General features: G+C 35.7%; 1 protein-coding gene across 4 annotated transcripts in view; it reads left to right on the top strand.

Moving 5' to 3' along the window:
* The window catches only part of DMD (dystrophin), a 2,430,848-nt gene that overhangs the window by 470,404 nt on the left and 1,948,377 nt on the right, over positions 1-12,067 (top strand). The window lies entirely within an intron of this gene.

Genomic DNA, 12,067 nt, shown 5'->3' with positions numbered 1-12,067 from the left:
TATTTTGAGATTGGTTTAATAATCCAATACTTGTTGGTATATTCTCAATTTTCAAACAGTGACAGGGTAGATTTCATCAGAAAAAGGCTGATAAATGCAACCGCTTCAAATTTATTGACTTGGCTAGATTCCAAAATGTGAAAATCAGGATAATGCAAAACCGGAGAAGGACCACATCAGATTTCAAAATACAGGACAGCCACATCATTGCCAAATTGCCAAATTACATCTTTATATAATTGCTGAGTTACCTCATTACCTAACTGCTAATCCACTGAGAATTTTGGTACAGCCAAGCTGTTACATAACCATGACCATCATAGCCAGGCTTGCCTTGCATCTCAGTGTTCACTGCTTCCAGAGGGATGCAGTTAATGTGCAAAGTAATTTGATATTAGATTCTTTTTTACTATTGTCCTACATGCAAAATGTTGGATAACAAGATGGTCGATAAATAAGGAGTAGGCAGAATTTATGAGGAGGTGGCTTTAAAAAGGATGAATTTTTTATCACTAGGGTCGAATCCTCAGTGTTTCAGGCCTCCCAAAAATATATATCTTACATAATATTTGTATTAAGTTAAATGTATATGTATGAATTATATACTAATTAAATATATTATAAAATATACGAATTAATATGTATATATAATTCTGAATGGGAATCCATGTGTGCTAAAGGAGATACTTATCCATCACCAAATCCAGAAACTCATCTCTCATGACCAACAAGTGAGTACATATAGCTGGATTGACAATTTAAAATCACCCAATTGTGACTTTGTGAGGTTAGAAGCTGATTAAGTTCGTTAAATGCTTCCTGTCCTTTCCATAATGCATGGCTGAACACTGACTTCAGTAACTCCTGTTCTGGAGCTTCCGTAACAGATAATCATCTCTGCTGTGACAGTTTAAGTCCCTTTTTTGCCCCCTTTTCTTTTCATTATGCAGTGTGGAGGAGGGCTACTTTGCTACTGCCTGCAAGTACTGATTTACATGTTTTCTCACACGCCTCTGAGGCAGATAGTGCAGATGTTATAAAATTCTGGATTCCAACCTGTGAGGATAAGAGCTTCAGTGTATTAATTTGAAGAATAAATATGTTAATAAGTGTATGTGTTTATCTACATATGCTATATACTTCCCTTTGCATTGGCTGTCCTATTTATTCCTATGTGCTACCCTTTTATGAAACAATAAGAGTATATTTACTATATATAGGTATGTGTGTATAGGTGTGTATATATATATGTATATATATATACATATATATACAAAGTGTGTGTGTGTGTGGTGTGTGTATGAGTGAAATTTTACTGAATGAGTTCTTTGAATCAATGGAGTAGGAAGAGTATGTAGATGTGAATCCATATCACGATCTAAAAATCTATTGATGAGTCTGTCATCAGACAATGGCAATTACAGCAGTCGCATAGTTAATTGTATAAAATAACCTGGTATAACCAAGTTCATATGCTCTTTTAAATGGAAATGAAAGCATGCGTTGAAATACAAAATATCATCTAGACATTATAAAAAACATTATAATGGCTTAAATTTGACAATTTAGTTAACCAACTATAACAATCAAGTATAAAAGAACTACACATTTATCAGTAGAGATCAAAACATGGACTTTAGTCACTAATAATATTGTAACCCTGACATTTCTTCCCATGTGTGGAGTTCCAATTCCAAGAACAGCCTTTCTCATTTAACATGTCTCTGAAAGCTTACTTATGACAATCGGGAACATGAGGGTTCAGAATGCATCGTACTTATATTTTATATCTTTTTAGATGTCTCTGGGACCCTGCTAGTATGTTAAGGGAAATACTCAAGAATGTATTGAAATATTAGTTTTCAGTATGTTTTAAGAGATGATATAAATGATGATTGAACGATGAGAGAAAGGTTAAATTAAATCACAAGGACTTTACTGATCTATTAGCAATAAAATAAGAGCACTTATGATTTATGTCTTCAAGCCCTTTCTTCAATGTCTGTAACAGAGGTGATTCATGGCCATCTTTAATATTCTGGATAGTAGTTAGCTTTTAGTTCATATTTGTATTTTTACAAATATGGATTCTTTAGCTTGATCATGCATGATGATGTCAGCTATTCTCTAATGCATTTTTCATGACCTGTCTAGTAGACACATAGGACATTTTTTTCTTTTTTGTTTTGGGAGTTTCAACTCGGCTCCAAAGGGTTTTCAGAGTCTGATTTCAGCAGTCAATTGCCAGGTCTTTCTCCCCAAATGCCTCTTTGTGAACTTGATTCTCCAAACTTTCAGTTTGCAGCCAAGTGCATCAGAAATCTTATTTCCTTCTGCCTATGGTCAGGTTATCACAATGGACCCCTTAAGAAATGTTACTAAGTTGTTCACACAAGTTGAAATTGAAAGGCTAAAACCACCTCAGCTCCGAAACGTTATGTTTTAGTTATATTACTAGAAATGCTTATGGATATAGACACTCACTTTATAGGTTAAGATCGATTTTATTTTGTAGAGCCCATGGTAGAATAGATTTGCCTTCAGAAAATATGATAACAGGTGTCACATGTGTGAACTAGAAATTATTTTTGTAAATATAAACAGTCTCTATGAAGTTAAAGGGGATTCATTTTCCATATTTTATTTAAAATATTTGAATAAAATGGCTATTAGCTTTTTGTGTAGTAGCTATGTATGTAAAATTTGTTATTTCAGCACATATACATTTCAGTGACATTAATTATGTGCAACCATCTCCGCTATCCACTTCCAAAATTTTCCATCATCTTTTAATGGATTCTCAGGGACAAACTTTTACAAAGTCTCGATTCCCTTCTACCTTTTTTAATTATTGATTTATGCTATCATCTCTAGTAGAGGGTCTTTGGGCACTTTGCGAATTGTTATTATTTAATGGTAGACTCTGAGTTTCGGGTCCCGTTATTCTGCTATGGCAAATAGAAAACATTGTCTGATTATTCAGACAAGCCGATAAAAAAGCAATGTTCCTATCATATCAGCAGGAGGCCACTTATATTTTCCAGGGTTTCTCTTTTAAAGAAACATTAAAATTTGTTCATTACAATGAATTATTTTGTTTAATTAGATTAAGTGTAATAATAATGGAAATGTATTTTTGAAAGTTTTGGACTTCAGTGAATTGCAGTCAAAATGAACAAATTCGTGATGACAATATTGTATTAGCAAAGGAATGGGGTCTATTAGTAGATGTAATGTTGTCATCTCATTTCTTCAATGTATATTTAGCACAAACTTTTAGTAATGGAATTTGGAAAACACTGTTGTAAATAATTTAAATATGCACTTTTACTAGCATTGCTTAGGTTTGGGGCTAGGATTGATACATAGTGAAACATTAGAGCGCTCAGTGGCTGATGTAGACATCTGAGGAAGTGTGATTAACATATTCCTAGCTTGCATATCAAGGCATCCTGGTGGCAGAGTAGGTTGCCCTTTGGTCAGCCATTTGGAACCCATTAGGAGCACTCCCCATGAAGAAGCTGAGGCTTTCTGCTTATGTAATGAATTACAGCCTTAGAAAATCACAGGGCAGTTCTACACTGCCCTGTAGGCTTGCAGTGAGTTGGAATTGACTCCTCAGAAGCCAGTGAATGAGTAAGGAAGTGTGCATGCCATGGAACAAGCATACCTTTTAAAATTAGTAGTTTTTTTACTGACATATAATTCACACATCATAAATTAAATGGTTTAAACATGTTAGAAAGGGTTGTGCAATCATCACCATAATCACTTTTAGAACATGTTCTTCATTTTTGTATTCATTATTAACTCCCCTACTCCCCCAATCTCCCTGGTATAATCCAAGGAAGCTATTAATCCAGTTACCCTCTCTCTAGAGTTACATATCCTGAATTTGCTTAATAGAATGCCTTTGACTGTTTTTAGGTTTTGTCCTCACCTTAAAGCACTTCTTGGTTCTGTGGCCTGGCATATTGTATAACTAGCCTTGAATCTACAGTAACATAATAACCAAACCAAATTCACTACTTTCAAGTCATTGCTGACTCACAGTGACCTCATGTGGGTATCTGAGACTAACTGTTTATGGGAGTAGAAAACGGGGATTTTCCTTTGTGGGGCTGCTGGTGGTTTCACACTGCTAACCATGTGTATCACAGCTCAATATGTAACCACTACACCACCAGAGGCCCCGTCCCTGCCACAATAATATGTTTTATTTCCCTTGAGAGAAAGCATCTTGGAAGCATCATCAGAACCACCCTTGGTGCTTTAGAAAAGAACTCTTTAAGGAACAACAAGGAAGTTTTGGTGTATGAAGGTCATTTATTGTACCTGTGTAAGAAGGCACCAACAGGATAAAATATTAAATTAACATCAATATGTAGCCACAGATATTACTCAGGGGAGTTTCAAAATGTTCATGGAAACATTTCCTTATTTTCAAATTCCATTTTCCCACAAGTGCTTTAAGACCCCCTTGCATTAATACTGTAATACAGAGAGAGCATTATGCTGCAATTGCAAGATTAATCTTTCAATCTCTGGTTTCATGATGGAGAGCTTTAAATTGTTGTCAGAACCAAAATTCATGCACGTATGTATATATATATTAACATGCATTTCCAAATAACCTGAAAAGCCAAAGAGGTATCAAGAGAGAGAGATTGATTTTTATTTTGTGCCTCTTTTTGATCTCCTGTCTCTTCTTTTTTCAGCTCAGATAAAACAGAAAAATGAATATTTTCAGGACAATTTGAACCAATCACTAATAAATTGAAGCTATTTTAGTATTGCTCATCTATTTCAGTTGCTTAGATGACTAAAATAATTGGATGTAACTGTCCCAAATTCACCCACTTAGACAGCAAGGAGACCTGCAAAACATTAAATAGGCAGTCTGTGTGTGTGCACATGGCCTAAATTACCCTTTTCTGTCATCATTTGCTATTTTTCTATGAATGTTTTATGTTTTAGAAAAATAATTTATCACAATTTTGAATTCATGAAATATCATCAGCCAATTTTATTTTGTATCTCTCCTAAGAATGGATTAAATGGAGATGAATATGCCGTAGTTAAGCAATGGGATTTTGTCATTTGAGGAAAAGTTAAATAAGGCAATGTAATCTACTCATCTAATTTGAGATTTGCATTGTAGATAAAGTGCTATGTGACATCTGTGCAGAACCTTTTGAGTACAACCTCAGCATTGTTGTTGTTAGGTGCCATTGAGTTGGTTCTGATTCATCGTCACTCTATGCACAACAGACCAAGTTCCTGTGGCATCTGCACATTGTTCCTAGTGTTGCAGCCACTGTGTCACTACATCTTATTGAGGCCATTCCTCGTTTTCTTAGGCCCTCTATTTTACCAAGCATGCTGTCCTTCTCCTGGGACTGATATTTCCTGACATTATGTCCAAAGTATGTAAGATGAAGTCTTGACATCCTTGCCTCTAAGGATCACTCTGGCCTTACTTCTTCCAAGACAGTTCTGGTGTGTCCTTTTAGCAGTCCATGATACTTAAAATAGTCTTGGCTGCTTGTTTACCTTCAAGTCTTTAAGAACCCAGATGCTATATCTTTTGATAGCCGGGCATGATCAGCTTTCTTCACCACATTTACTTATTCACCAGCTTTGTCTTCAGTGATTGTGTTTGGAAGGTGAGCTTCATAGAATGCCAGTTTAATAGAACAAAGTATTCTTGCATTGAGGGAGTACTTGAGTGGAGACCCAATGTCCATCTGCTACGTTAATACTAAACCTATAAATATATGCACATAGATCTATTTCCCCATCCTCACATAGAAATATATTTATATATGTACATGCCTTTATTTAGACCTCTATAAATGCCCTTTACCTCCTAGCTCTTTCCTCTATTTCCTTTTACTTTCCTCTTGTCCCACTATCATGCTCAGTCTTCATTTGGGTTTCAGTGATTCCTCTTGGTTACATTACCCTTGAGCACACTCTACCAGGCCTCCTACACCTTCCTCACCACAGATTTGGATCACTTGTTGTTCCCTTGTCCCTGGGTTTGTTAACACCACTACCTTTCCCCCCAACTCCCCTCTCCCATGTTCCCCCGGAACTGTCGGTCCTGTTGTTTTCTCCTCCAAATTGTTCATCCAGCCTATCTTATTTAGACAGATAGGAGATAATAGCATGCACGAAAACAAGACAGAGCACAACCGAGTAACAATATAAAATAAAACAATAACAACAACAGACCAATGACAAAAAACAAAACAAAACGAAACATAACAGGAAAGAAAAGCATGTAGTTAGTTCAAGGACTGTTTGTTGTCTTTAGGAGTGTTTTCCAGGCCAGTCTGTTGGGGCATTAAACCCTGGCCCCAAAGTCCATCTTCGGCATTCCCTGGGGAACTTGCCACTCCATTTCCTTGCTGTTTGCCCACATGATAGAAGCACACCAGCTTGTGTGATCATGAGGTGCCAAAGGGATCAGTTATCAGACATCAAAGAATAAAGTCATATCATTGTGTGCTCCCCTCCCTGATATGATCGCTAAAGATAAATGTGTGCATAAGCAAATGTGGCGAAGAAAGCTGATTATACCTGGCTATCAAAAGATATAGCGTCTGGGATATTAAAGACTTGAATGTGAACAAGGGGCCATCTAGCTCAGAAGCAACAAAGCCCACATGGAAGAAGTACACCAGCCTGTGCGATCACGAGGTATTGAAGGGATCAGGTATCAGGGATCATCAGAACAAAAAATCATATCATCGTGAATGAGGGTGTGTGTGTGTGGAGTGGAGACCCAAAGCCCATTTGTAGGCCGCTGGACATCCCCTTACAGAAGGGTCTCAGGGAGGAGACGAGCCAGTCAGGGCATGATGTAGCAAAAATGAAACCTACAACTTTCCTATAGTTCTTAAATGCTTCCTCCACCTCTTACTATCATGATCCCAATTCTACCTTATTAATCTGGCCAGAGGATGTACACTGGTACAGATAGGAACTGGAAACACAGGAAATCCAGGGCGGTTGATCCTTTGAGGACCAGTGCTGAGAGTGGTGATACTGGGAGGGTGGAGGGAGGGGGTTTGGAAAGGGGGAACTGATTACAAGGATCTACATATGACCTCCTTTCTGGGGGACCGACAACAGAAAAGTGGGTGAAGGGAGATATCGGACAGGGCAAGGTATGACAAAATAATAATTTATAAATTATCAAGGGTTCATGAGGGAGGGGGAAGCAGGGAGGGAGGGGGAAAATGAGGACCTGATGCCAGGGGCATAAGTGGAGAGCAAATGTTTTGAGAATGATGAGGGCAATGAATGCACAAATGTGCTTTACACAATTGATGTATGTGTGGATTGTAATAAGAGTTGTATGAACCCCTAATAAAATTATTTTAAAAAATTAATATAAACAACCTGAGGAAACCTGGTACAGAAAATCTTCCAGTCATGTACCCTATATACTGTCTGACCTTACAGGCATGTGTTTAACACTGTTGAACCGGATCTAAGACTACTTATGTTGAAGAATTACCATATTGTTATAGCTAGAGAATTTGAGTAAATAAGGGATTTTAAGAGTAAAAAATATTCAATGTATATGTTTTTTTTGAATATGGGCTAATATGTAAAGTATAAATACATATAAATTTGGGCTAGCTTCTTTTTTTAAGTCATTTGATTGGTGGCTCTTACAGCTATTATCACAATCTACACATACATCCATTGTGTCAAGCACCTTTGTACATATGTTTCCATCATCATTTTCACAGGCTAGCTTCTTATTCTTAAATGACATATATAAGGAGCTACTGTGTGATGGTCTTTACTATTATTATTAGGGTAAGGATATGCAGGCACATTATAAGTAAAGATAAAATTATAAAGTCCTCTCCCAATTTCTTACCAAGATTGGAATTAAATAATTTATAGAACTACTGATTTGTGGGTGTATAAGAATATAAGATTATTTTTATAGATAAAAGCTTTAAGGATCTTAAATTATTTGCTCTATCAGTATTATAAAAATATTTTATGTGGTCACACTTCTTAATGTTACATTTATGTATTTGATTTCTTGATACTTTCTTGATTTACAAGTTAGCTAAGTAATTTGCAAGGAAATGTTCATTAACTATGATTTCTATTTGACTAGAAAAACAAATGTCTTTGCCAGCACCACCGTGCAAATGCATTGATTCTCTTTTGGTCTTCCTTATTCAATATCTAACTTTCAGATGCATACAATACAGTCAAAAATACCATGTCTTGGGTCAGGTGCACCATCGTCTTCAAAGTAACATCCTTGTTCTTTAATACTCTGAAGAGGTCTTGTGCAACAAATGTCCCTAATGCAATGTGTCTTTTGATCTCTTGACTGCTGCTTGTGTGAGCATTGAAAATCCCTGACAACTTCAGCATTTTCTCTCCATTTTTCATGATGTTACCTCTTGGTCCAGTTGTGGGGATTTTGGTCTTTTTTACATTGAGTCATAATCCACACTGATGACTGCAAACCTTAATCTTCATAAGCATGTATTTCAAGTTCTCCTCACTTTCAGCAAGCAAGTGTGTCATCTGCATATCACAGGTTGTTGAAAATTTTTTCCAATCCTGATGCCATAGTCTTCTTCAATAGCACACACATTCTATCATTATTTGCTCAGTGTACAGATTGAATAAGTATGGTGAGAGGATACAACCCTGATGCACACCACTCCTGATTTTAAGCCATGCATTATGTCCTTGTTCTGTTCGCAAAGTTGTCTCTTGATTCATTTAAAAGTTTTGCAGGAGCACTATGAAGTGTTCTGGAATTCCCATTTTTCTCAAGGTTATCCATAGTTTATTGTAGTCCACAGAGCCTCATTCCTTTGCATAATCAACATGTTTTTTATATTCTTTGAATGGAGTCAAGATCTATTTGACATCAGTAGTGATATCTTCTTAGCACAGATGATCAGAAATTTTTTTCAATAACTTATCAGGAAGTTTTACAGTCCTTTTCTTAATTTTGGGGAATACATAACATTGTAGGCTTATAAATGCACAATGAGTCACAGCTCATCTTTAAGTTATTTAAACAGTTGGAAAAGCATCCCTCAATTTCCATTGCTGAATAGCATTTAATAGATTGTAAGATTAGAATATTCAGAGATGTTGCCAATTTGTTGATGATTTTTTAAAAAATTCAGCTATGAAGATATAAATGAGACAATGTGTCATGAATGTTTAGGTAATGAATAAGACAATAAGTATTGTTTGAAGAATGAAAATGTTCCATTGATAAATGTAAATCTTATTACAGTAAATGTTTGTCTTAATCTAAAGTATTTTGAATAATTAAATACTGATACAAAATGAGAATATAATGGCAGAAATTGTTGACAGAAAGATTAATGAAGACTTACTTAAGCCAATGATAAAATTTGAAATTAATGCATATTTTGCTGATAGTTGAGGCAATTTTATTCATTTCCACAGCCTTCCAAATGAGTTAAACTTCATTTGATCAACAATTATGTTATATCAAAGGAAGATTCTATGATTTAAACATGAGTATAGATCACTTGGTATTACATATGCTTTCCCATTTTAAATACTTTCTTTCTCTAATTTATAGCTGTTAGAGAGCCTCATCTTTGTACTATAGAGCAGGTTTGAACTGCTGGCTTTGCAGTTAGCAGCTGAAACAGGAACCCACTATACCACCTGAGCTCCTATTCTCATAACAGAAGTGTTTATTGCTTGTAGAATGAGACCAGAGGTTTTACAGTTGTATTATGCTTAGACTTAACAATAAATTATAATTTTATCTTGTTTCATAGCAGTCATTAAGGAAATTGGGTCATATGATGTCCATTTTAGAAATAAAAAGAATATACCAGCTATAAAGTATGTAGGAATTTAATGTGCTATTAAAAATTAATAAGATGACAGAGATCTGCTGTTTTTAGAAATAGTTGGATTTTTATATAGAAATAATTTATCTTTAATATCATACTTTTGAGATAATATTTCAAAATTTCTAAGTAAACTTTTACCTCAAGTCTTTCCTTTAAAATTCAGTATGATTTATATTATCAGAGATATACAGTCAAATATGCAATGTTCCTTTTGAAGGAAACGAGTAATGCAATTCTGATGAGACTATCTGTTCCTGTAAACACTATACAGGGTCTATATGAGTTGGAATCAACTTTATGATGCTGAGTTTGGTTTCTAGCTATGTTCTAGGAACTTCTGATACATGGCATTATTCCAACTATACAATAATTCCAGGACAATTTACCTTTATTTCCTAGATGGAAAATTTGAGGTTTAAACAAATTTACTAAAACTAAGATCACACAGTCTATTGCTGTTGTTTTTTTGTGGTTAAATGCCATCAAGTTAGTTCTGACTCATATTCATCCTATATACAACAGAACAAAACAATGCCCAGTCTTAGCTATTGAAGAGTCAACGTATAATGGAGTTAAAATCCAATCTAGAATGATTTTTTCTCATAACAGATGTGGTGTTTTGGGGTTTTTTTTGCAAACTCAATTATCCAATCAAATTGATTGGGAGAATATTTTGAAAATATTAGGCCTAAGGCAGATATTCTGATTTCATTACACTCAGGTGGGTCTCCAGTACCATCACTTCTTAAATTTTCACAAGGTGAGTCTATCATGTAGCAAAATGTTGAAAACCACTGCCATAGACAGTAGTTTCCATGAGATTTGCTAAATTTAAGGACAAATCCTAGAATATGTTGCCCCAGGGTTTTTTCAAAATCCTAGAGTCCTCTTTCTCAAAATGTGACTTAGCTTGTGGTTCCCATCTGCGTTTCCTGGAGTCTCACTAATTAGCAGTCCTGTTATTAATGAGAAATGGTTTGTCCACTAGGTAAAATGGAAATAAACTAGCTGTCACATAAGACTGGGCACCAAGATGTTCTCTTTAGGATAAATGAACTTTGATTATCTCCTGTCTACACAGAGCATGCATACACATACACTCTCTGTGCATACCTTCTTGTTTGTTGTCTCACAGACCGGTCTTCGATAGAATGTTGGCAGGAGCTCTGCACAGCTATATCCCTGACTGTGCTTATTTCTTTTTCTTCCCCCACCACATTCACCCAGCCACTTCCCCACTTGCCTAGATCCAAGTTCACATCCCTATGCTCTTTCATCAATAGTTTGATGATTGCTTTTTCCATTTTAGCCAGTAAAATCTCCTTTCGCCGGGACAGCTGATAAAGACCTGCTATTCCAAAGAAATCATTTGTATTATTAATAAAGGCATAATAGAGGAAAATTAAAGAAGAAAATGTTAAAATGGGAGTCAAATAATTGTTTTCAGAGTACAACTTTCTTATTATCAATTCATTTGCAAGAAAGAAATGCTTTTAGTTAGCAGCCAGGTCATGGATAATAATGCCATTAATAAATTGTCTCCAAGCATAAGCTATTACAAAATAATTTTTCTAAACAACCTGTGTTTCAGCTTGGTATAGACTTCTAGTGACTGAACATAATCGATTTTGGAGGCCTGTACTACCACTGTAAGTTATGAGGGGAGCAAATTGATTATCTGATTTACAAAATACACTCGGCTCTAATCAAATCCATTAACTTATTTTTGTAAAGATACAAGCAGAAGACATGCTGGCATAAAATATGTATCTTATAGGATGGCCTAGATGAAACCTTCATTTTGATCCACCCACATATGTTTACTGAGGACCAGAGACAAGTCAAGTTCTCAGTGAGCTCCTCAATACAAAAGAAGTTGCTGGCTCAGCTCCACACAAATATTTTGAACCATTCTAGGCAAAAAGGCATGGCAATCTGCTTCCATACAGATTACAGCCAAGAACACCACAGGGAATAGGACTCCTCTTTTTTTTTAATTTTTATTTATTTATTTTTTTCTTTTTTAACATTTTATTAGGGGCTCACACAACTGTTATCCCAATCCATACACACATCAAGTGTGTAAAGCGCATTTGTACATCGTTTCTCAAAACATTAGGTCCTCATTTTCCCCTCCCTCCCCGCTCCCCCCTCCCGCATGAGCCCTT

This window comes from Echinops telfairi, unplaced genomic scaffold, assembly GCF_000313985.2.
Source record: "Echinops telfairi isolate 266 unplaced genomic scaffold, ASM31398v2 ScPeMD7_7436;HRSCAF=8474, whole genome shotgun sequence".
Lineage (NCBI taxonomy): Eukaryota > Metazoa > Chordata > Mammalia > Afrosoricida > Tenrecidae > Echinops > Echinops telfairi.
This window is presented reverse-complemented; position numbering and strand designations above follow the sequence as displayed.